The 26,834-nt window shown below is 38.9% G+C and overlaps 1 protein-coding gene across 8 annotated transcripts in view; it reads right to left on the bottom strand.

Moving 5' to 3' along the window:
• Window positions 1-8,065, bottom strand: part of Ulk2 (unc-51 like autophagy activating kinase 2) — a 104,591-nt gene extending 96,526 nt beyond the window's left edge. For 7 of the 8 annotated variants that reach the window (XM_048786259.1, XM_048786268.1, XM_048786274.1 and 4 more), the window contains exons 1-3: window positions 7,918-8,065; window positions 6,621-6,713; window positions 5,179-5,220 (exon numbers count right to left, since the gene is read on the bottom strand). The gene's annotated coding sequence lies outside the window, so the exon portion shown is untranslated. Of the gene's footprint in view, window positions 1-5,178; window positions 5,221-6,620; window positions 6,714-7,917 lie in introns of those variants that run through there. The other variant, XM_048786263.1, reaches the window with a different exon arrangement.
• Window positions 8,066-26,834: the final 18,769 nt, after the last annotated feature.

The raw sequence follows: 26,834 nt of genomic DNA, 5'->3' as shown, positions 1-26,834 counted from the left end.
TAAAAAAAAAAAAAAAAAAAAAAAAACTAAATAAAGGTATTATGTCCATCTACAACTAAAAATATTTAAAAAATAAAATAAGGGGCTGAGGCTCTGGCTTAGAGGTAGAGCGCTTCCCTAGCATGTTCAACTCTCAGCACCACATATAAATAAATAAAATAAAGGTCCATTGACAACAAAAAAATATTTTTAAAAATGTCTTTCTAACCCTTGGAGTATATATTGTCATCTAAATATCATTCTAAGTTTGTTATTATTTATGCTTCATAGTTAAGCCTTTGATTCTTTTGGGAAATGATGAGAATGCAGTTCCAACTTTATTTTTTCTCATCTATGAGTTTTGTCAGCAGTCAAAAAAACAGGTAAGTACAGTATTCCTGACAATACTTGCCTCATGCTTAGAATGCGCAAGCTTTATCTTAAAAAAAACGGACATGACTTCAATCTCCTCCTTTAACATGGTTTTTGCACTATCCTTAGAATAAAGAGCACATCTGGTCCCTATAACCTCTCCAGCATCATTGAGCACTACTCTCTCTCTCTCATTCTGTGGTCTGGTCACACTGGCCTTCTCCCTGGTCCTCAAATTTAGTGATCTTTCTTGCCTGTGGCCTTTATAAAAAGCTTCATTCTCCCACACAAATTCACTTGCTCTTCTACCACCAACCCCCGGCAAGTCTGTTTAAACATCTTTAGGGAACCTTTCCTAGATCCACTCTTCTGCCCCCATACTGTTTCCTCCAAGCCCCTCCCAGAGTTCCTTACAGCAGTTGGTACACTTAGAATTACCAACTATTTGCTTATTATCATCTTCCCCTTATATAGTTAAAGCTCCACAAAGACAAAAAACATTTCTGTTTTGTTCACTACTATACTCCTGTACATCTCATTAAATGGCACAAGAAATATTAATCACAAAGAAATCAGTACGAAAATCATAACACAAGGGGGGCTCAATGATAGCGCACCTGCCTGGCATGTGTGAAGCACTGGGTTCAATTCTCAGCACCACATATAAATAAATAAAGGTCTATCAACAACTAAAAAATAAACATATTTTTTAAAAAACACAACAGAAGCAAAATAAACCAGCAATGGAAAATTTAGAAGAAACACAACATGGTCCATATACTAAAAATTAATGAAATAAAAAGATAAAATATTTAAAATATTTTCCTACTAAAAATTGCCCAAAAAAAGTCACTATTGGTAAAAATAAATTGCTTTAACCTTTTAGAAAACAAAATGATATATCTTTGACCAAGCAATTTCAGGAACACCATAAAACTAATTAAAGATATGTACAACTTTCTCTGCAGCATTGTATCTAAAAGGAAAAGACAAACCAAAGGGCAATAATCGAGTTTTACGTAAATAAATTGTCATTTATTCCTTCAGTGTTATAATTATGAAAAGATATTTAAGATACATTAAGCTTAATAAAAGTTGTATTCATGTATAAAATTATTAATAAATCTCTCATAATGAAAAGCATAAAAATATCAATGACAACGGATTAATATATTTAGAAAAATCTAAGAGAAATACACCAAATTGCTCTCTGGGAATTGTCATTTCTATCTGTCATTCTGACAATGTTTGATAATTGTAACTAGGAGCAAAAAATACTCTTGTAATCAGAGAGACAAAATGTGTTTTTAAGTGTCATCTAAACTGGGGCTGGGGATGTGGCTCAAGCGGTAGCGCGCTCGCCTGGCATGCGTGCGGCCCGGGTTCGATCCTCAGCACCACATACAAAGATGTTGTGTCTGCCGAAAACTAAAAAATAAATATTTAAGTGTCATCTAAACTGATATTTATGTCAAAAGTTCTCAATTTGGGGGCCAGGGATATAGTTCAGTGGTAGACATGTACTTAGCAGTTTTGGTGCTAATTCAAACCCAACACCAAAAAAAGAAAAGTTCTCTCTTTTAAAAAACAAATGGGCTAGGAATGGTGGCACACACCTGTTATCTCAGTGACTCAGGAGGCTGAGGCAGGAGGATCAGAAGTTAAAGGTCAGCCTCAGCAATTTAGTGAAGCCCTAAGCAACTTAGCAATCCCTGTTTGAAAATATAAAATCAGAAAAGCTGGGGATATGACTTAGTGGTTAGGTACCCCTGTGTACGTATACACACACACATACACACACACACACACACACATAATTTCTAAATTTTATATATAATTTATATATATTTATTTATTTTATAAATATTTATTTATATTGATGTAGCTCAGTGGTAGAGCAACAGCATGACTGAGGCCCTGGGTTCTAACACCAATATTTATAAATAAATTTTAAAAAGCATAAACATACACTTTAGACAGATCTCCAAAACTGATGGTCAGTAAAAATGATGTTCATTTCAAGTTGATAAAAGTACTAGTTTCTAAACTTAGTGTACCCCTTGATAAACAATCAGAATCAAGGAAGAAAATCTAAAATACTAGATTGAGACTGTTTACTTGATAGCTAAATGCTCAAAACGACATTTATTTCACTGATATTTCTTAAGTTTATTTTTTACACATTAGTTCCAATTAGTATACAGTGTACAAAATAATAAAACATTTTAAAACAGTCACCTTGAAATTCAGAGTTTTTGAGTACATGTCTCCCTAATGTTATCTCACTCTATAACCAAAAATGGTACTTAAAAATACTTCTCATTCTGATAGAAAAAAATCTAGGTATACTCCACTATGAAAGCAAAACAGACTCAGCAATGTTGGGGTTTTCCGTACCTCTCCAGAAAAGGGAAATTAAGAGTTAACATTATTTAACAATTTTTGTACTAGGCACTGGCTTGTACCACTTGGTGCCCTCTATCCATAGAATCTAAGACAAACTACACAAACAGCTCTGAAGAGAATGGACATTTCAACTAGGGACTGTGAGATGAATTTTGTTTTGAATTTAAAGGGTTTTTTCCCCTTTTCTATATTGCTTTGAATTTCCTTAATGAAGGAATTTTTAAATAGGTAATAAAATATACCCACAGCACTCATATATTCTGTACAGGGGAATTTAAACTGCAAATGTGAAGCACAATAATACTCTATTTTCTTTAAATATACTTTTTTTTTAATTTTTTTTAAGAGAGAGAAAGAGAGAGAGAGAGAGAGAATTTTTTAATATTTATTCTCTAGTTTTCGGCGGACACAACATCTTTGTTTGTATGTGGTGCTGAGGATCGAACCCGGACTGCACGCTACCACTTGAGCCACATCCCCAGCCCCACAATAATACTCTATAATCAAAAACTTTAATTTAGGATTAGGTAACAAACATGCTGTATTTCTTTTATCTAAAACATCCTGAAATATAACTATGAAATATAACTGTGGATTAAAGTTAAATTGTTGCTTTCAAAAAACATCGGAAAGGGGCTAGAGTTGTAACTCAGTGGCCAAGTGCTTGCCTAGCACATGTGAGGCACTAGGTTCGAACCTCAGCACCACATAATGAATAAATAAATGAAATTTAAAAAAAAAACTTTAAACCTGCGCAGGTTATTAATCTGGTACTTCCAATTCTTAAACTTAAAGAAATAAACATATGGGGGCCAGGGTTGTGGCCTAGTGGTAGAGCACTCGTCTAGCATACGTGAGGCACTGGATTCAATCCCAGGACCACATAAAAATAAACAAATAAAGGTATTATGTCCATCTATAATTAAAAATATATATAAAAAAAATAAACATATGTTCAGAAGGGATACACTATTTTTCTGTAATGGCAAAAACAAATATTAAGTGGATTTAGTTTCTTTGTAGCATAATATGACATCATCAAAAATTAGTACACAGGGCTGGGGTTGTGGCTCAGGGGTAGAGTGCTCACCTAGCACAAGCAAAGCCCTGGGTTCGATCCTCAGCATCACATAAAAATAAACAAATAAAATAAATGTATAAAAAAAATTAGTACACAGGGCTGGGTTGTAGCTCAGTGGTAGAGAACTTGCCTCGCATGGTGAGGCATGGGGTTCGATCCTCAACACCACATAAAAGTATTGTACCCATCTACTACTAAAAATACTTTTTTAAAAAGTAGTGCGTGTTTTGAAAGCATATCTAGAACAGTCCATTTTGTTTCACCCCACTAAAATTAAGCACCCTGAGAGCAAGAACTTTATTTTTTTATTCCTAGCACTTAGTACAATGCTTGGCATATGGTAGCCACTCAAAAATTTGCAAAAATGAATGAATTTGAATAATGTAAATGAATACAGAAAAGTTTTTAACTAGAAGTAAAAATAACAGAATCACATAATATATCCATTTGCTTTACTGGAATTCAACTGTAAAACCAAGCAAAACGAACGAAATGTAAATCATGCATACGGATCTGCCCTAGAGTGGAGAGAAAACCTGAATCTGCAGTTCTCTCCCTATGTCTGTCTCCATAGCTCTCACACAGTGAACACCACAGTAGCCACGTGTGATTTAAGTTATATAAAAGAAAAAAATTTAAACATAATATGGACCAACTATTGAACTGGCATACTACCCAGAACACAGTACTTTTCTCCAAAGCTGGCCTCTTAAAAGGACTTCCAAGAATAATTCTGGCAACAGAAAAATTTCACCTTAGAAGATGACTAGAACACAGCTTTCCCACATACAAACACAATGCAATTCTATTTTATGCCATGTTGACAACTATAGCTGTATCTGAGAAACATGCACAGTGTTGTTTTTATTCATTTTATTCTTTAATATTTCTTTTATGATTTACAAATGTTGTTTTCATAACTTAGCAAGACCCTGTCTTAAAATAAAAAATAAGAAAGTATTGGGGATGTGGTTCACTGGTTTAGCACCCCTGATTTCAATCCCTGGTACCAAAAAAAAAGAAAAGAAAAGTAAAACACTCTATTAAGTTTTTAAATAGCCCACAAAAGTCCTTTTCACATTTATCATGGAAATGCTATATCTGATGTCAGTACTCCTGTACTTGACCTAAAACAATACTACCCCTATGGTATATTTTTAATTGTTAATAAATTTACTCACACAACACTTTTTAGCCTACTGCTATGTGCTACCTTAACAATTTCTTAACTAATAAACATGCCATTCATACTGTATCTTTTCAAAAAGAACTGACAATTTTAATTAAAATTTACTTAAATATATATGAAATAGAAAAAACAATAATCCAAAATAAGTTACCTGAACATCATAGAGTGCTACAATATTTTCGTGCTGAAGTTCCTGTTAAGGAAATTGAGAAATAAATAAAGATCCTAGTAATTTTAATATATTTCAGTGTGTAAATACAAATTAAAGTATACATATGTTCTAGCATATCACACCTTTATTAATAGCCTGGAATAATTCAATTTATTACAACGAAATAATATGTCTGACCAAACTTTATTTGGGATCTAAATATTTTCTTTACCATAATTTTTTTGGATTTCTAATAAAGTGAGTACTCTCCTTTACAAAGCAAATGTTACTTAAATAGGGCCAAAGACTTTCTACTACTTTTTTCTAGTTTTCTAAATTTGATATTCTTTGTAATGGCAACGGAGATAAAATTCCAAAGTGCTTTTAAAAAGCATATTATAAGCTTGCAAGAAAACAAACTATAATTCTTAGCCCAAAGAACTGAAACTCTTTCCAAAGAACTCTCAGCAGGATAATTATGAGGAAAGCTGGTTAGTGTTGGGTGAAGGTTCCATGCTCATTTTAGTTTTGGAAACACTGGGTTAAGTACACTGAAACTGGTAAGATTTTTCACTTTAATGAGCCAAGTGTTTTGTGACTGCCCAAATATTTAGTAAACAGGATTTTCCAAATTTATTTAACCATGGAACCCTTTTTTCCTCAAAGCCTCTCCCTTGGATTATACTGGCTGTAAATCATCTAAAAAAACCACCTCTAAGGAAAATAACTTTCTTCAATTTATAAGGAAAGAAAAAAGACCCCAAGAGTCCCCACTATTCCCCAAAATTTAATTATATGTGTAAGAGGTCAGCATTAGAAGAAAACAATGTATCAGATGGGACTGCCTGGCCCTTTTCTCAAACAGTAACACAATAACTAGAAAAAAGAAATTATGAGAAGCTAAAATCAGTCTTCACAGAATCCCTGTAAGTCTGGCCAGGAACCACAAGTATCTATTTTTTAAAAATTATTATTAGTTCTAATTAGTTATACATAACAGAAAAATACATTTCAGTTCGTAAAAACAGCCTCAGAGAGTCAGGAGCTCTGGGGCACACCAGTAATCTCAGTGGCTCTGGAGGCTGAAGCAGGAGGATTTCAAACTCAAAAATCAGCCTCAACAATTTATCCAGGTTCTAAGCAACTTAATAAGACCTTGTCTCAATAAAAATAAAAACAAATAAAAATTAAAAGGCCTGGGACCATGTTTTAGTGTTCAAACACCCCTGGGTTCAATCTCTGGAACCAAAAAAAGAAGAAAAAAAAAAAAAAGCAGCTTCAGAGCACTCAATGATTCAAAAAACTGATCATGCAAAAATGAGCAGCAGCTGAATTCTCAAACTTGGGCCCAATTACCAAAATGGCAAAGAATGTCATTACATATTCATTAAATTTAGAATAGTCTTTAACCTAGAATATTACACTGCATAAAAGTAACATACCTTTAAGATTTTAATTTCCTTTCCAAGCAGTATTTGTGATTTTGACAAGTTCTTTTTATTAATACTTTTAATAGCTACCTCCCAATCAGTTTTCTGAAAAGAAAAACAATGTCACTCCTGGAAAGTATTACATAGAAACAACTCAACAGAAAAAAAAAAAAAATCTGTAAGCACAAAGATCCTTTTAACAAATAAATGTATGGCACTTGGGAAAATGAAAAAGAACCTCGATCTCAACCAGAAAATGGTCTCATAAATTATATTTTAACAAGCCAATATCCTACAACACAGCTACTAAAAACAGCAAATATGAAGTCCATAACAGGAACTGGCATCAAATGATAAAATACAGTTTACAACCACCTAAGAATTATGGATAAATGTGTTTACAAACTTGGAAAGTGATATGGTTAACTGAAAACAGTATTTGTTAGCTTGACTAGATTATAGGTGTTTTAATTTTTTTTCTTGAGTTTTTCCTTACTTTCATAACAAATGAAAAGTAAGACAGCCCACTTCTAACATGCCCCTTGGCAACTATCACAACAGTCAAAGCCTTTATAATTTCCACCACTCCCAATGTGCCTTCCCAAATTCTTTAGATTCTAAAACCTCATGTGACCTTTCTTGCGAAACAGCAAAGGCTTTTAAAGAATCTCTTAAAGGGTTGAACACGCGTTCTTCTTTATTTTCATTATAAATGAAGCGTCCAACTATCTTTTCCACTCGGGGCCCTTCTAACCAGGAGGGGAAGATAGTATGGAGCTCCTCGGGGGTGTAGAGGAACAAATGCTGGGAAAAGTAATACTTCCCAGTTTGAGAAAGCCTCAGGCGGGAAACCCGCCCATTTTCCGCTGGATCTGCAATTATCATCCTCAAAGGTGACAAGTCCCGGCAACCCAGGGCTGGAGCTGCGAGGGACCAAAGGTCCATGATTGAGCCTCCAGAGATGCAAGGAACAGTGCTATCATTTGGGTTAACTTCAGGTGGAAAAGCTTGCCTGGGCGGCTTACGGGGTCGAAACCCTAAGCGCACTACTGACTAGGAGGGGACATCAATGACCCGGCGCCCGTCGGTAGGTGGAGCGCTGCCTAGAGGCTCCGGCCTCAAAACAATCCTCGCACTACCAAAACAAACCCCGCGACACTGACAGCGCGCACAATGGCAGGCCCCAGGCGGCAAGCCATGATAGGGGGACCTCGACTCCTGCGGCTTGGTCAAGTTTCAGGACCCCTTAGTCGGGCTGCGGCCCAGGGGTCCCGGCCTCGTCCTGGCCAGCTGGGCAGGCAGCGCTCACCTGGCGGTGCCGCCCCCGGAAAACCACGGCGAAGGCCCCGTGTCCCACGAGGTCCCTCTTGCTGTACTCGAAGTCGCCCACCACCTACCACCTCCATGGCCGCGCCCGGGGGGCATACAGCGGGCGGGCAGGCGGCGCGACGAACCGGGATCAGCACCGCGGGCTCGCGAACCCCAAGCGCGCCCGCGGGCAGCGGGACTGGGGCAGCCGCGGCCCCGGGCCCGGGCCCGGGCGGACACTCATGCCGTAAGGCCGGAGCGGAAATGGGGGAGGCCGCCGCGCGGAGCCGAGGTCAGCGAGGCCTGGCCCGGCCCGGGACGCTCCTCATGGCCCGGCCCGCCGCGAGCTCTTTAGCGAAGCGGCCTCGGCGATGCCGGGCCAGGGGCGCGTCGCCGTCACTGTGCGACTCCGGAGTCGCACTCGCACCCGAAAGAGGTGCGGCACCCGGTTCTCCCCATCCCCAGCTTGCTCGGCCGCCAAGGCCCTCTCCGCCCGGAGCGCTGCTGCTGTGGCAGCCGCCGCCCTAAAACCCGCACAGCCGCTGTCCTTTCGTTTCCCCGCCTCGCGGTAGCGCCCAACGCACACGAACTGGGACGCCGGCCGCTCCGGTGCCGACTGCCGGCCCTCCGCGACGTAAGCACGTCTTGTAGGACGCAGCACGCGGCGATGCCCGCTCCTTCCGCCGAGAAAAGGAGTTCGTGCATCTGGGCGCGGCGCCCTCAGCCAAAGCAAATCCAGAGGCACTGAGGCAAGGAAGGTGCGGGCTCGTAAGGCCAGAGGTAGTTACCCGCTGCAGGCTCCGAGCTGGCGCTGGGAGCCGATTAGAGCCGGCCACGCCCTGGCTTTGAGTCCGCTTGCCAGGAAGCGGGCTTCAGAGAAACCCGTATTGAACACCATTTGCAGGCGGGACGGGGGTATTGCTTGTGCAGTGCAGACCCCCAGGAGTCCAGGGAGGGCAAAGGAGCAATTCCCAGAACCCGGGCTTTCCCTTGACCTCTCAAACCAGAATGCATACTGCAGACTTTCTCCCACCCTTCTTAGGCTTTGCTCTCTCCGGGTCTCTAAAAGGATACTGTCCTGCAGAGATTCCGCACGTTTTGGGGGCTCCCTGGCCTCTGTGAAAAGCTGATAACAGTGCAAGAAGCCCTTCTCAGAGAAATGCATATGCCCGCAGAGGTAATATTGTACATATTTGTATGGTCTGTCCTAGGCAAGTGACCTGCAAGTTTGACCTCAGGTTTACCTTTGACGGCTTTAAGGAAAATTTCTTTTTTTTTTTAAATGCTTTTATTTTGTTTGTTTATTGTTATTTTTTTAATGTGGTGCCTGGGAATCGAACCCAGTGCCTCGTGCATGCTAGGCAAGGGCTCTACCACAGAGCCACAACCCCAGCCCCTTTAAGGAAAATTTCTTTTGTACCTAATTATTAAGGTTGTTCAAGTAACAAGGAGCTTCTTTGTCAACTTTTAGGAAGTCTTTCATGAAACCATTTTATAAACAATACACTTGAAAATGACAGAAAACTCAGGCCCCTAAAAACTTAACGTGTTTTTAGGGTTTTGCTTTCATGTTATCTCTTACCACCTCAATAACATTGCCTATCCCTGCACTCCCATCTCTGAAGGCCAAGCAAGGACCCTAAAAAATTCCAGCCTTATAGCAATCAATTCAGAACTCCAAGAGAAACCTCTATGTTTTCACTCCATTTTCTGTTTCTAATAACACAGTACCACAAACTGAGTAAGTAGGTTAGTCAATTTTCCATTGCTATTACAAAATACCTGAGGCTGGATCCTTTATAAAGAAAATAGGTTTATTTAGCTCACAAAGAGCTAAATATTTGGCTGAAAGTCCAAAGTGTGTAGCACCAGCTCTGGTAAAAGCCTCATGGCAAATTGCATCATGATGGGAGTGGTGGGAGATGGCGAGATCACATGATGAAGCCAAAGAGTGGGAAGAAGCCAGTCTTGTTCTTTTGTAATGATTCACTCTGGAGAAAACTACTTAGGATCCCAGAACTATATTAACCCCTTCTGAGGGTGGCACCGCTAACAGCCTCTCACTAGGATCCACCTCTTAAACATGTCTCACCACCTCAACACCACCACATAAAGAACCAAGCTTCCAGCACGTGAAACTGTGGGGGCTAAGATCCAACCATATCCAAACCATAATCAGCAAGTCATAAAGAAAAAAAGATTTACACTGATTCACAGTTCTTGACTCCAAATTGAGGGGACACATCTGGCAATGACTTTCTTGCTGAAGAGTCACATGGTAGCACGTGTCATTACAACAGAAGAAACAGGGAGCAAGAGAGGAACCTAGCCAAATTGACTCCCCTTCTTCCCTCACTACCCCCAGCAATCCTGGGGATCCAACACAGGGCCTCATATATGCTAAGCAGGTGCTTTACCCCTGAACTACATCCCCTGCCCCAATCTGGCTTATATAGCAGACTCACTCTCAAAGCAACCCATTAATCTACTCATGGAATGCACAGGTTAACGCATTCATGAAAGCAGAACCACAATTACCTGTGAGAGGTCCTGTCAATTTTTTTCTTTTTATTTTTTAGTTTGTTTTTTTTTTAGTTGTCAATGGACCTTTATTTATTTATTTATATGCAGTGCTGAGATTCGAACCCAGTCCCTCACATGTGCTAGGCAAGTCCTCTACTATTGAGCTACAACTCCAGCCCAGGTCCTGTTTCTTAACATCTCATGATGGGGATTAAATTTCAATGAGTTTTGGAAAAAGCAAACCATATTTAAACCGCCTTTCTCACACCCTCACAATGTAAGGGTTTGGGGCTTCTGTCCCCACCACTGTGCACACTCACATAATTGATCCCTACTTCAAAATCTGGCCTTGGTGGTTGTGTTAGACTCTGAACATCTGGAGCCTTCAAATTGAGAACAGCCACAACCTCATTGGATTATTAAGGGGAGTAACTGAGCTAAAAGTAAAAATAATAACAATGATGATGATGATAAATGAGCTAAAAGTGTAAAGTGATCAGATCACCTCCTGGCAGCAATAAAGAACTATTGAAGTCTTGGTTAAGTATGGTGAAATCAGGGCTGAGGCTGGGGCTCAGCGGTAGGGCACTCCCCTAGAGCGTGCGAGGCCCTGGGTTCGAGCCTCAGCATCACATAAAAATAAATAAGTGAAATAAAGTTATTGTGTACAACTAAAAAAATAATATTAAAAAAAAAAAACTAGTGAAATCAAAGCTACTCTGAGTCAGCCCTTCACCAAACCCAGACCTTCGGGATCCCATCCCCACTCTTCTCCATCTACTCCCCAGGTGATTTACAAGTGAACAGAGACCCAATTTCTCAGCTTCAGGGATAAACCATCTATACCTGCTAAGGCCAGTTTATCTGCAGACATCTGGAGAATTCACTTTCCCAAAAGCAATGAGTGTAAACGTTCGGAGAGCAGGGATGCAGCAGAGAGAGACAACACAGCTGGAGTAGGGCCGGCTGCAGTTTATACAGTGTCTAGCAATAGCCCACCATGGGGAACCGGAGGAGAACCCCCCTCTGGCTGCCAGAGTCAGAGAAACCGCAGGCTTCAGCATCTGTCCCTGGAGCAGCCCTCAGTCCTCCTGCTGGTCACCTCACTGTCCAGATGAGGACGCAAGTGTATCCTTTGTCAGTTGAACCAATGGAATCGATGGATATTTTACACATATCTGTGTGTCCATGTTTTGGTGATGAGATACAATCCATAATCCCTCAAAGTCCTAAAAGACCCTAAAACTCCCATTTACAAGGTTGTATCTGTTAGAAACACATATATGTTTATACATGTATGTACATATTTTATATATGTGTGTAAATATATGGATATGTATGTATATATTTTATATATGTATGTATATATATGTGTGTGTATATATATACATATATTTACACACATATATAAAATTTTGAGATGTTTTAATGCCACTAAAAATCACATCCCCACCCTAGGGTGTTACAAAGGTATTAAGAAGCCACCTCTAGGTGGCTTTTGTGTCGTGTATTCAAGGCTAAGCACATGTAGCTCACCCATATAAGGATATTTTTTTACATTGACCCTCATTATCAAAAGAAGTGGTGGGGGGTTGGGATTGTGGCTCAGAGGAAAAGCGCTCACCTAGCATGCGTGAGGCCCTGAGTTCAATTCTCAGCAGCACCACATAAAAATTAAATAAAGGTATTGTGTCCACCTACAACTAAAGAATAAATATATTTTTTTTAAAAAAAGAAAGAAATGGTGGGGTAGGAAGAACTTTGCTAAAGAAATGTTTAGTTAGGACTATGTGGGTGACAAATAAGAAGAATCAAATGTGATAAAGTTAAAAGTAAAGAAATGGAGGCTGGGATTGTGGCTCAGTGGCAGAACGCTTGCTTGCTTGTGTGAGGCACTGGGTTCGATTCTCAGCCCTGCATATAAATAAATTTTAAAAAGGTCCATTGACAACTAAAAAATAAATAAAATAAAATAAAAATTTAAAAAGTAAAGAATTGGAGATAAAGGTACAGTTGCACCTGTCTCTGGAGTTTCCAGGCAGGGCCTTCAAAGCAAACTACCAATAGAACCAGGGACCTATAGAAGACCACTTTCTTCTCTTGTCATAAACCTCCAAAGTGGCTGAAAGATAAGCACTGATAGCCATCAGTCTGATATGCAGATGCTAATTCACATTAAGGGGGTGGGGGCTAGGGAAGAATAGAATTACTTTAGATTAGGTACAGCAGAGTGAAGGGAGGAGAGGGGGGTTGGGGGTAGGAAGGACAGTAGAATAAATCAGACATAATTATCCTATGTACATATATAACTACATAGGTGGGATTCCACATCGTGTATAACCAGAAGAATGAGAAATTACACTCTATTATATATGATGTATCAAAGTGCATTCTACTCTCATGTACAATTAATTAAAACAAATTTTAAAAAATTTTTAAATCTCAAATCCAAATTCAGAAGGGATTATTATCTTTACAACTTCAGTCAAAGTGCTGGACAGTGAACGATCATCCAAAGCTGAGGAGTAGAATTGAGAAAGTTTGGGTCACCTTGTATAACTAAGGCTGCTCCCAATGCAGCTAGCAGGTGGGTCTTTGTTGTTGTTGTTGTTTTGGAACGGAGGATTGAACCTGGAGGCATCTTACCTTTGAGAGACATCCCCAGACAGGTTCTGGATGGACTCCAAATCTTTTTTTAAATATATTTTTTTTAGTTGTAGGTGGTCACAATATCTCAATTATTTATTTTTATGTGGCGCTGAGGATCGAACTCAGCACCTCACATGTGCTAAGCAAGCGCTCTACTGCTGAGCTACGACTCTAGCACCAGCCTCCAACTCTTAATCTGCCTGCCTCAGCCTCCCAAATTGCTGGGATACAGACATGTGCCATGGCACCAGACCAGTCAACAGGGAAAGAGGTGATTCCCCAGAAGCAGGGACAGAATAGGTACCCCAAAAAGTATTCAACATAGTGGCAAGGGAGGAGATCTAGCTTTATTCTAAAATCGAATAGTTGATTTGATTCATTTTCAGTTCTTAATTTATCCTATTAACGATACATGTATGTGAATGTATGTGAACAAACAGGTACATATGATAAACTATTGAAAGGTTTCAGTATCTGTTAGTAAAAAGGACAATAGTAACTGCAATGAGAGACAAAATTAATGATGAATGTAAAATACTAATATAAATTCATTAGTTCATCAGCCCAATGATGTAGGATTTTCTGGTAGTGAAGGGCCTCCTAAGAAAATCAATGAGAGAAGTATTCTGCTTGGCAGGAGACATTCTGAGATTTAGGAGAGTTGCCACTTCATTATTGTCTTCAAATCACATCATTGGTATTGCTTCTATTTTGGTTCGATTGTTTCTGCTTTGATCATGAATTGCTGATGATTTGAATTTCTTGTGAATAGTTAAGAGTGTGGTGTTTGGGTATTTATTCGTGAAGGAAGTTGCAATAAAATATGGAAAACGAGCACATAAAAGGAAGGGACAGTGAAGTTTGTATATATTTCTTAAAATTTTGAAGAAATATCATAACCACAAACCTTTGGAATCATAAACATAAATCTTTTAAAGTGGTAATAATAAACTTAAGCCTAGGAATCTTCTGATACAATGCAAAATTGAGAATGGCAGGGAGCAGTTTTGGGGGGTTTCTGTTTTTGTTTTTTGGGCACTAGGGATTGAACCCAGGGGCACTTAACCACTGAGCCACATCCTCAGCCCTTTTTATTTTGAAACAGTCTCACTAACTTGCTTAGGGCCTTGAGAACTCACTGAGGCTGGTTTTTAACTTGCCATCATCCTGCCTAAGCCTCCCAAGTTGCTGGGATTATAGGAATCCACCACCACACCTGGCAGGAGCAGTTTTAATATCGTACAAAAATCAGTCTAAAATGTGCACTTCTGCTGGTTATGGTAGCACATACCTATAATCCTAGCAACTCAGGAGCTGAAACAAGAGAATCCCACATTTGAGAGAGACTCAGAAACTTAACCCAGACCCTCAGCAACTTAGGGAGACCCTGCCTCAAAATAAAAAATAAAAAGGACTGGACTAGGGTAACGTAGCTCATTGGTAAATGCACTCCAAAATAAACAACAATTTAGCTATTTCAACCCAGAATATGAGTGACTTACTTTGTTACTGCCATAATCAGTAGCTCAAAAATTCATATATTTCATAGGAATGGCAATAATGTTTTACTAATGCTAATGGTTGAAATAAAGAACATTTGTGGGCTGGGGATGTGGCTCAAGTGGTAGCGTGCTTGCCTGGCATGCGCGGGGTGCTGGGTTCGATCCTCAGCACCACATAAAAATAAAAAAAAAAGATGTTGTGTCAAAAAAAAAAAAAAGATGTTGTGTCCACCAAAAACTAAAAAATAAATATTAACAAATTCTCTCTCTTTGAAAAAAAAAGAATATTTGCAAACATCACTGAGATACATTTCAAAGAATATCGTGAGTCTGTTTCCCAAATAAACATTTGAAATGCCAAAACACCTAAAAGAAATATTTTTCTCCACTTTCCATATTTTAAAAAAGATATTTTACTGATGAGACAATAAAGAAAATGAACTTTTAAAACGTAATACTGGGGATTGAAGTTAGAACCCGGCACATGCTAGGCATGTAGCACTCTACCAATGAGTTGCAGCCTCAGCCCCCAAAACTTAAGATGAAAAACGTCTTAAATTTTTTTAAAAAATTAATATTTATTTTTTAGTTTTAGGTGGACATAGTACCTTTATTTTATTATTTTTATGTGGTGCTGAGGATCGAACTCAGTGCCTCACACATGCCAGGCAAGCGCTCTACCACTTGAACCACATCCCCAGCCCCAAATTTTTAAAAAAATTTAATCAGAAATTTAAACAGACTCTACTGTGTGCTTCTTTTTTTTTTTTTAAATGAGCATCTTTGGCCATTATGGGATTTTTTTAGTACTTTAAAAAAGAATGTGACCAATACAGATGTCTCATCAAAATCTAGATTTTTGTTCTCTCTCATAAAACAAAGTCTTTCTAAAATGACCAAACAGCTGTCTAAGATTGGGTTCTCTAGAAACAGATACTGGTTCATCTTGCTAATGCCACTGTCTATTGCTGAGATCCTGAAGGAGCTGATAGCTGGAGTCTGTGTTTCCCCAGTGGGAACCACCTCCTTCTTCCAAAGGGAGTCTGGGCAGCACATCTCTGAGGCTACTACAACTACTTAGAAAATTTGAAGGGCAGGCTGTAATTTTCCACTATTATCAATGCCACATCTGTCTATATGTTTGTTTGTTTTTAATTCTGGGGATCAAACCCAGGGGCACTTTACCACTGAGCTATGTCCACAGCCCTTTTTAATTTTTATTTCGAAATAGGGGAAACAGGGTCTCACTAAGTTGCCCAAGCTGGGCTTGACCTCATAATCCTCCTGTCTCAGCCTCCAGAGTTACTGGAATTAAAGTCATGAAACACCACACCCCACTGTTGTGTCTCTTTTTTCCATATAGAATCATTTTAATAATATACTTAAAAATGCAAATTTTAAGACTGAAGTTTGTTTAGTGAGTCTTGCAAATAATGTGGAACAATAACTGAAAGCATATATTAATTTTTTTCCAAGTACTGGGAATCAAACCTAGGGGTACTTTACCATTGAGGTACATCTCCAATTTTTTTCTATTTATTTTGAGACACGGTCTCACTAAGTTGTCCAGACTGGTCTGAAACTTGGAATCCTCTTGCCGCAGCCTCTCAACTCACTGGGATTACAGGTGTGCACACCTGGTTAAGCACATATTCAATTTGACTGTCAGTGCTCAAGAAAATTTATTTCAATGAGAAATATGCATACGAAAACTTTCTTGTGGGATGTAGCTCAGTATAAAGATGTGCTTAACATGTATGAGGTCACGAATTTGATCCCCAACATAAAAACAAATAAAAACGAGAAGAAATTTTTGATATTCAATTTTGTACTGATAGTGCCAGTGTAATACTAAGGGGAAAATCTAGTGTTTCAACCAAACATTAAGATAATTTTCAGATATTTGGCTTTTAGTCATTATATTCAATTATCTCTGGATGATACAATACATTTGTAAATTAAGTAAATCATTTTAAGTCTTTCCTTAATAAATTTTATATTTACTGCCAGATGTCAAATACACTGAAGGGAAAATGAAATAAATATCTGAATATTGGAATTAAAATATTGACAACTGAATGAAGTCCTGGACCTTGACAGGCAGTTGTTGCCCTGGATGACAAACCAGCTAAGAAATGCTATCAATTCTAATTGATAAAGTCTAATAAAAATTGTAAAACAGGAGTGGCTAAAAAAGTAATAAGTAGCGGGCACAGTGGTGCATGCCATAATCTCAGCAACTCAGGAGGCTGAGGCAGGAGAATTGCAAATTCAAGGCCAGCCTGGGTAACTAGTGGGACCCTGTCTCAAAATAAAAATTAAAAAAGGACTGGGATGTAGCTCATTGCAGGGTGTCCCAGGGTCCAATCTCCAGTACTGGGGGGTGGGGGGCGGAAATTCAGCTGGGCTGGAAATGTAGCTCAGTGGTAGAACATTTGCCTAGCATACACCATGCCCTGGGTTTTGTTCCCAGCATTGCACAAATAAAAGTGAAGTTGATAGATCAATTTAATGGTTATCAAAATATGAACTTAGAGGTCTCCTGCAGGTCTCCAAGACACATTCAGGGGTTCTATGAAGTCAAAACTATTTTCATAATAATACAAACTGATGATTTGCCTTTTTCACTGTGTCAGTATGTGAACTGAGATTGCAAAATCAGTGATGGATGAAATATCTGGCATTTTAGCAGAATCTGAACAATGCCACTAAAATGTACTAGTTGTCATCATGTTTTTCACCACCATGTCATTTCCAAGATAAAAAAATAAAATTAAAAAGCCAGTTTCTCATAAGAAATATTCTTGGTGCAGCATTACTGATTTTCTAAGATCTCAACCTTAAGTACATTTTTTTAATACCGTTTGTGACAAAAATGGGAAGTCCACACAGAGCACTTCTGCATACTGAAAAGCATGGCCGGCTCTAGGAAAAGCGTTTGTCCTATGTCAGCCACCATTTTCATGGAATGCATTTTTACTTGAAAGGACAACTGACAAACTGGCTATTCAGACTTGGTATTTAAAAGACATTTTTTCCTTAAAACGGAATGAATTCAGCCTGTCATATCAAGGAAAATAATACCCACAGTATTGCTGAGAATAAAATTTGAGTTTCCGAGCAAAAATCATGATTTTAAAAGACAGTAGTTCACCACTGTGAGCATGATAGCTCCCCAATACTGAAATACATTTCTAATGAGATCTGGTTAACAAATGTGATTTTTAAGTGCTGTATAATAAAGTGTGTAAACATTTGGAAGACCTGCATAAACCCAATATTTTCCAAATAACCAATGCATGATTAAAAAAACCACTGATAGGTAAAAGTTCCATTCAAAGAACAAAATCCACCAATAGATTTTAATCTAGAGTATGAAAAGTTTGCTGTTATGGTTCAGAGCCTACATTGTAATGAACCTGTTTGTCGTTTTTTTTTTTTTTTCCCCCAATACTAGAAATAGAGCCCAGAGTTATTTTACCACTCAGCTACATCCCCAGTTCTTTTTATTTTTTAATTTTATTATTATTTTTTTATTTTTTAGTACTGGGATCTAGAACTCAGGGGCCTCTTTATCACTGAACCACATCCCCAGCCCTTTTCATTTTTTATTTTGAGATAGGGCCTCACTAAATTGCTGAGGCTGGCCTCCAACTCATGATCCTAAACCTCAGCCTTCTGAGCTGATGGGACTACAGGTGTGTATCACAACAACCAGCCATTGTAAATAACCTTGAAGAAACAACCACTTGTCAAATTTTGCTGCAGTATCAGAGAAGATTATCCAAAAGGCTATTAAAATACTCCTCTCTTTCTTAACTACTTACCCAAGAGGCCATATTTTCTTTATATACTTCAACCAAAACAAATTGAATCAATCAAACAAATTGAATGTAAATATAGATATGAGAGTCCAGTTGTTTTCTGTAAGCCAGACAGACAATAAAAGACTTGAAAACATCTCACCAATTTTTGATTTGAATAGTATTGTAATTTTTCATAATATACCATTTATGTTAATATTACTGGATTTAATATTCTAAAATGAATATTATAAAATAAAATATATAATTTTTAATGTCTCCAGTATAATTTCTTTTTCTTCTTCTTCTTTTTTTTTTTTTTTTTTGGTAGTACTAGGGTTTGAATCTGGGGCACACTATGAGTGAGCTATATTCCCAGGCCTTTTTATTTTGAAATGATATCACTAAGTTGCTAAGGCTGGCCTTGAACTTGGCAATCCTCCTGCTTCAGCCTCCCAAGTCCCTGGGATTATAGGCATGTACCAGCACTCCTGGCCCCCATTTTAGTTTCTGATATAGTATGTATATCAATAGATAGAACCTGCATAAACCAAAGCTTTTTGAGACCCTGAAAACATTTTCAGGATAGCCAGGTGCAGTGCTATGTGCCTGTAGTCCCAGCAACTTGGAAGGCTAAAGCACAAGGATCACTTGAGCTCAGCTGGTGGTGGCAGAGAAAGATGTTTGCTGACTAGAGAAACATTTGGTGGTAGAATTTGGAGGTCCTGATGAGGTACTATGAAGTAGAAGGTGAAGTTGGTTTTCTTTGGCTTATTATAAGCAGAGACTCTGTTGAATAGTCTTATTTTCAAGGCTACTTCACCTAATACAGATCCAGTAACTCTTGATTCTTCATTAGATAAGTCTCTAACCATAAGGATTTATTTATAGTTGAGTAATTGCTAACACTGGGAAACTGAAATTTCCCTTTTTTTTTCTTTCCAGTGTGGTGAGAATTGCTGACCTGATATTTTCACCAAACTCAAGAGGAAGTGAATGCTTTGTCTTGACCACAGGACCCAAAGCCATCTCCTCTGCTTCTCCAGGACCTGGCCTGGATCCCTGCCTGAGGTCAGCCACATAGTACTCAGCTGACAGCCGCAGCTCTCAGGAAGGAAACCCGTGGGGGCTGTGGGCCTTCCTCAAGGGAGGAAGAAGCAAAACCCACTGGCAACAAGGGAAAAAAGAAAAGTGTGTGGTCTCAGTGCAGAAATAAGTAGACAGGGCGCTGGGGATGTAACTCAGTGGTTGAGCACTTACCTATCATGTGCAAGGCCCTGGGTTCTAGCCCCAGAATAGGAAGGAAGGAAATAAGCATGGGAGGGAGGGAGGGAGGAGAAAAGAAAGAAAAGTAGAGAGACCCAAAGAACCAACAGGATCCCTGCTGTGAGGTTGGTTATCCTGCAACACTGCATGTTGGCAGAAAGGGGGTCATCAAGAGAAACTAGAGGCCTCCTGTCCTCCTCTTAATGAGAAACTGATGTGACTCCATTTTTGAAAAACCAGCCTCAATCTCAGAGCAAAGCCTGTCCAAGGAAGGGGGCGTGACCCTTGTGCTTGGAAAAACCCACAGAGCACTCCTAGGCACATACCCACCCTGCTGAGTTGTTTGTCTGTAGACAAAAAAAAAAAAAAAAACAGGAGAGATCTGAGGTGCCAGGTGTCCCTGACTCAGGCTAGGTGAGAACCCATAGCAACCCCCTAGCAACCACCAATCAGCATGAGACAGGGAAAATACCTGGGATGCCAGATGACCCCCAGTAGTTTATGGTGGTTGATAACATGTTGGGAACCCATGTAGTTCAGCACATACACCCCTCGTGGCTTAAACCAATCAGTTCAAACAAATCTCCCTCTTGTACTAACCAATCACCCCTACCCAACTTGTTCCCTCCAGTGAATGTGCTAATCAATGATAAAAGTTGTTGTTTCCCACGGTGTGGAATGATTTGCTGTGTGATGTTGTGACACATAGAGTATCCCCCCAAAACCTATAAAATATCACTGAACAAAGGACCGGGGCTCACTCCCTGGGACCACTGTGTTGGAAACAGTTAAGTCCAGGCACGAGCTTGCAATAAAGACTCTTGTGTGATTGCATCGGATTCGGCTTCTGGAGATCTGTTGGGGTCCCACGAATCTGGCATTACAATAACCCCTCATTTTTTTATTTTTTAGTACTGGGATCTAACCCAGGGGCTCTTTACCACTGAGCCTGCTTTACAGAGACCACAATTCAAGGATGTGAACTTGGCCTGCCAGGTCCACGCACCAGATTTTCATGAGCACCTAGAGATCCGAATGAGATATCTCTGTCAAGAGCAGTTCACATTAATACATTCCCCAGAAGTTATGAAAAACACACTCCAGGGAGTCAATTTATTGATCTCAGAAAAAGTTCAACTGTTAAAAGGTAAACCAGTAAAAGGTGTTTGATGATATCCAATACCTATTCATGACAAAAACTCTCAGCAAACTAGAAATAGAGCAGTATTATCTCAACATTGACATTTGCCGGAATCTGTAAATATACAACACTAAGAATAAAAACTATTCATGGGAATGGCTGTGGGGGAAGAGACAAACACTATTTGGGAAATCTTTGTTATCTCTCTCTGGTGTGTGTGTTGCTGAGGATTGAACCCAGGGCCTTGAGCATGCTAAGTAAGTGCTCTACCACTGAGCTATACCCTGGCCAGCCCCAAATCTCTGTACTTTCTGCTCGATTTTGCTCTGAACCTAAAACTGCTTTTAAGAAATAAAGACTTTTTTTTTTTTTTAAGTAACCCTGATTATGTTGTTCTTTTGTTTAAAATCCTACAAAGTCTTTTTATCTGACCCAGGGAAAAACTCAAAGTCCTTAAATGATCTGAGACCTTTCTGTACCTGGCCCCCTTTTTCTCTTTGTCTTCCCTTTGTCTCCAATCACCTTCTTTCTGGTTCACTGGGCTCCAACATTGGGCTACAAGCAGCCTCCTCCCTCAGGGCCTTTGCACTTGCTATTTCTTTCACTTGGAAAGCTCTCTCTCTAAATATCTTAAGGGAGCACACCTTCACTTCCCTCAGGTCTTGTTCCAGATATTACATTCTCACCTGTTTTAAAACGGTCTTTCCCTTTCTATTTCCTATCTCCCTTTCCAGATTTAGTTTTCTCCCTAGTACCTATCATCCCTAGCTCATATCCTATCTATTTTATTCTTTATTCCTCTCCATGGTCTTCTCCTCTAAAGAACTATCTTCCTGAGAACAGGGACTTTGTCAGTTTATGTTTGCTTCTAAATTCTTGTTGACTGAATAAGTAAATGAATTGTCTGTGGACTACAATGCTGGTAGCAATAGATCATCACATACCCTCGTCCTTGCAAAGCTACATGGGAAATAAAGCTTTCACAGTACTGAGTGAGCTCAATTAGAAGCCAGGATGTCTGCTGACCTCAGACAATGTCATTAGAGGTATCGCCTGTGTCAAGGAAAATAAAACTTAAACCAATATTCAGTCTCACTCAGATTGTCTTCTTGGTGCAGGCTTTTTATTTTCCCAGTGTCCTCAGCCTCTTTCCGATTGGTTCACTTTTGTTTAACACATCCTCAAATTTAAGATCTTGCTAACTTGGAGTCATTATTTCTCTAAACATGTTGCATTTCCTCTGCCATTTGTGCTGATTTTGAATTTTGACTCTCGGGAGCCAAATTTCTCTTCACATAACCCATCTGAGAAATGTCTGTTATCCATACCTCCTCCACAATAGCCCCAAGGCCGGATCTCTCTCTCTCTCTCTCTCTCTCTCTCTCTCTCTCTCTCTCTCTCTCTCGTATGTGTGTGTGTGTGTGTGTACTGAACAAATGAGACCTCACAAAACACAGGTGCCTCATTTAATTATCTTGGGAAAACTAAACAGCAATATTTACAAGAACAATTTCATTTTTCATTTTTGTAGCTTAGAAAAAAAACTCAAATTAAATGTAGGGCTGGGGCTGTAGCTCAATGGGAGAGCGCTTGCCTAGCATGCGTGGGGCACTGGGTTTGATCCTCAGCACCACATAAAAATAAAGATATTGTGTCCATCTACAACGAAATATTTTTTTAAAAAAAATTTAAATGTAAAAGGAGAAAAAGGAAGTTTCCAACTAAGACAGGAAACCCAGAAAATGAACAAAAATAACACAAAACAGAAAGGCATATTTGAAAAAAAAAATGTATCATAAAGGACTCCATAAGCGAAGCCAACAGGGAAATTACAGATTTGGAAAAACAATTTTTCCAGTCAAATGGCAAAGTGTGTGTGTGAATGCATACTATATATACATGAATGTGTATACATCTTAAATATTTCTACAAAGAGATCTGACACATTGCCAAATACTCAAACAGGCAAATCACAAAGAACAAATTCAAATGGCATATAAATATATGAAAAGATGTGCATATTCCTTAGTTTTTCCTTTATTATTTTTGGATATACATGACAGTAAAGTGTGGTTTGACAAGTTCAAAGCCAGCCTCAGCAACTGCGAGGCGCTAAGCAACTCAGTGAGACCCTGTCTCTAAATAAAATACAAAATGGGAATGGGGCTCAGTGGTCAAGTACCCCTGAGTTCAATCCCTGGTTAAAAAAAGAAGAAGAAGAATCAGGGAAGATTCTCTTTTTCCTGTGGTGCTAGGGAAGGAACCCAGGGCATCACACATGCTAGGCATGTGCTTAACCACTGAACTACACCTTTAGTTACAGATTTTTTTTTTTTTAAGATTTACTGGTCTATTATAAAGGATACAAATGAACAGTCAGACAAAAAGGTACGAAGTATGGAAGGACCCAGAGCTCAGAAGCCTCTGTTCCCTCAGAACTAGGGTGTGAGAACCTGTCAGCATGCACGTATTTTCACTAGTTTGGAAGCTCTACAATTTCACTATTCAGGAGTTCCATCTTCAGACCCCTCTACCCAAGATTCTACCCTATAATCATTTGATCTTTATGGTGACCAGTCCCACTCTTTATCATCTCATTATGATAAACTCGGGTGTGAATAAAAGGACTTCCTTGAGAATAACAAGACATTTCTACCATTTATGAAATTCTAAGGGTTTTAATTCTGTGCAAGGATTCAGAGACAAAGACCAAACATATTTCTTACATTAAAAATTAGTTTTCTCTGATATAAGGAGGCTGACTCATAGTTGGATAGGGAGGGGGAGCATGAGAGGATTAGATGAATTCTAGATAGGGAAGAGGGATAGGAGGGAAAGGAGGGGCAGGGGATTAGCAAGGATGGTGGAATGTGATGGACATCATTATCCAAAGTACATGTGTGAAGACACGAATTGAGTGTCAACATACTTTACAAACAAACAGAGATATGAAAAATTGTGGTATATATGTGTAATAAGAAATGTAATGCAAAAAAAATCAGAGTACATGTATGAAGACATGAATTGGCGTGAACATACTTTATATACAAAGATATGAAAAATTGTGCTCTATATGTGTATTAAGAATTGCAATGCATTCCGCTGTAGTGTATTTAAAAAATAAAATAATAAAAAAGAATACATGGTTTATCAAGATGCAGTAGTTCAAAAATCCCTCTGAAATAAAGTTTTTTTTTAATACAGAAAAAATTAGTGATGTAGAGAGCCAATTTTTCTAAATTACGGAATTTAGAAGACAGATCGTATAGCTCAGTGGTAGAGCACTTTCCCCTAGCATGCTTGAAGGCCCTGGGTTTGCTGTCCAGCATCAGTGGGAAAAAAAACATGGAATCACTGGTAAGGCAGCTAGAAAGGAGGTCTGAGGCAGCCTTCCTGAAAATGCACATCAGTGTATTGTCTGATATACAACAAGGCTAGACTCAAAAGCCCTCAAACATCCATTTTTACTGGACTTCACTTCTTCAGAAGCTCTCCGATATTTTGCCAAAGGTGGTCTACATTTAACATGTTCAGAACAGTTTTATTTTCTATCTGATTTCCTAACAAACAATGAAGCAGAATGTTCATTAAATCTTGTCATATTGATTACCATAAAATTATTCTCCAGTGTGAACACTTGACACTAATTGAGGTATTGTTGCTGGGCAGAAGCTTTGCCATGGTCACTGCTATTTCTGTCAATTAATGAAAGCTCATCATCCATGATGAGCCCTGATAATAAAATCTTTCCAAAGAAGACTTTCTTAGTCTTTACATTCACAGAATTTACCTAGTTATACCCTTTCCAGATCTTGTGCTAGAAATTTTTGAAGGATCACCAAAGGCACTACCAAATTTACTGCAATCAGGTTTATCTCCTGGAAGATCCATTAATCTTTTGAGGGCACACAACAGGCAGTGCCATGATTACATTTCAATCTGCTAGAAACACTGATGTTGAGTGAAGTCTGAGTTGCCACAGAAGATGTTTCCATTCTACACAAACAGGGTTTTTGTGATGCATGAGTTCATTTCTAAGTGATACACTGTGACTCTCTGTTAAAGGAATTTTCAACTTGAGTGAATCTACCCATTTCTCTTGGCGTGCATTTTCTTATGTTTAACAAGATTTGACAAGTGGGAGAAGGCTTTCTCACAATCATTGCGTCCATATGGTCTCTCTCTAGAATGTGTTCTTAGGTGTATATTGAGCACTGACTTTGTAGTGAAGGGTTGTCCACATTCATGGCACTCATAGGGCTTCTCTCCTATGTGAATTCTCTGATGGGTAATGAGATCATATTTATGCAAATAGGATCTTCCACACTCAGTACATACAAAGGGAGTCTTTCCCATGAGCCTTTACCACAGTCATTGCATTCATAGGATTTCTCTCCTGTATGAGTTCATGAGGGTATAACAAGAGTATGCTTTGTGGTAAAGGCTTTTCCACACCCACTGTATATATGTGATTTTTCTCCTGTGTGAGTTTGCTGATGTACGATGAGATTGCTCTTCACAGTGAAGCCTTTTCCACATTCCTTACAAACATAGGATTTCTCTCCAGTGTGAGTTCCCTGACTCAAAACAAGAAAGTGCTTCATAGTGAATGAAGCCTTTTCCATATTCACTGCATATGCAGGTTTCTCTACTTTACGAATTTGCTGATGGAGGATGAGATTGCTCTTCACAGTATAGCCTTTTCCACATTCACTGCACAGAAAAGCTTTCTCTCCACTGTGAGTTTGCTGATGAGCAGTTAGCACTACATTGCAAAGCCTTTTCCACACTCACTGCATATATAGGGTTTCTCTCCTGTCTCGGATGATCACTGACAGTGAGACTACTCTTCACAGTAGGGCCCTTCCTATGTTCATTACTCAACGGGTATGCTTCCTATATGACTTTTCTGATGCTTCTGGATGATTTCTCACCTTGACCACTTCCAGGTGTCTCTCTTGTATGAATGCTCTCATGATAAATGAGCTGAGACTTTCTGATGAAGGTTTTCTCACCTTCAATGCATGCAAGAGGTCTCTCAATTTTTTGAGTTTTCTGATGCTTGAAGACTTGAAATTTAGAATCTGTGCATTTTGTACTTTCAGGGAATTTCATTTCGGTATACATGTGTTCATCATTATTGTGTAGGTGGATTTTCTCACTTCCATTAAACTCAACAAGGTTATTTATTTCACATTTTCTCTTCTGGTTAAAAAAACAATCTTGATTTCAAAAATTTTCTATACAAATCATGTTTTTTTTTAAATTTATTTATTCTAATTTGTTATACATGACAGCAGAATGCATACAAATCATGACTTGTATCATGATTTTGCAGTATAATAAAATGTGTTTTGCTCAAATGAGTGATATTTTTAAATGCATTCTGATCACTGCACTGATGCATGCTCTTCAGGAATCTTTGGTTTTGAGAGAACTCCTGCTGATGCCATCAACTTTCCTGACTTCTGGACAGGTCCCATTCTTGACCTCATCATCTATTACCTACAGTTCTTATTACTCCAAGTTGGAGAGTGCATTTGGTTGGTAGTTTGAAACTCCAATGAGACCAGATTATTATAATTCTCCAACATTACATCCTGGTGCAGTTTCTTCTGAGCAGGATCCAGGAACTGCCACTCCTCTAAGGTGAAATTCACAACCACATCTTCCAAAGTCAGCAATTGTTGAGGCGCCATCATTTTCCTCTATACCCAGGAGATAATGGATAACACGGGTTCTAAGCTTTCTCTCTCTTCTACATTAGCCATGGAGTTCTTATGGCCAGAAATCTTGGTATCCAGTTTATTTTATTTTATTTATTTATTTTTTTAATTTTTTATTGTTGGCTGTTCAAAACATTACATAGTTCTTGATATATCATATTTCACACTTTGATTCAAGTGGGTTATGAGCTCCCATTTTTACCCCATATACAGATTGCAGAATCACATCAGTTACACATCCATTGATTTACATATTGCCATACTAGTGTCTGTTGTGTTCTGCTGCCTTTCCTATCCTCTACTATCCC

The sequence above is a fragment of the Marmota marmota genome, unplaced genomic scaffold (genome assembly GCF_001458135.2).
Source record: "Marmota marmota marmota unplaced genomic scaffold, marMar, whole genome shotgun sequence".
Taxonomy (NCBI): Eukaryota; Metazoa; Chordata; class Mammalia; order Rodentia; family Sciuridae; genus Marmota; species Marmota marmota.
Note: the sequence above shows the minus strand (reverse complement) of the source record. Positions and strands in the feature narration are given on the sequence as shown.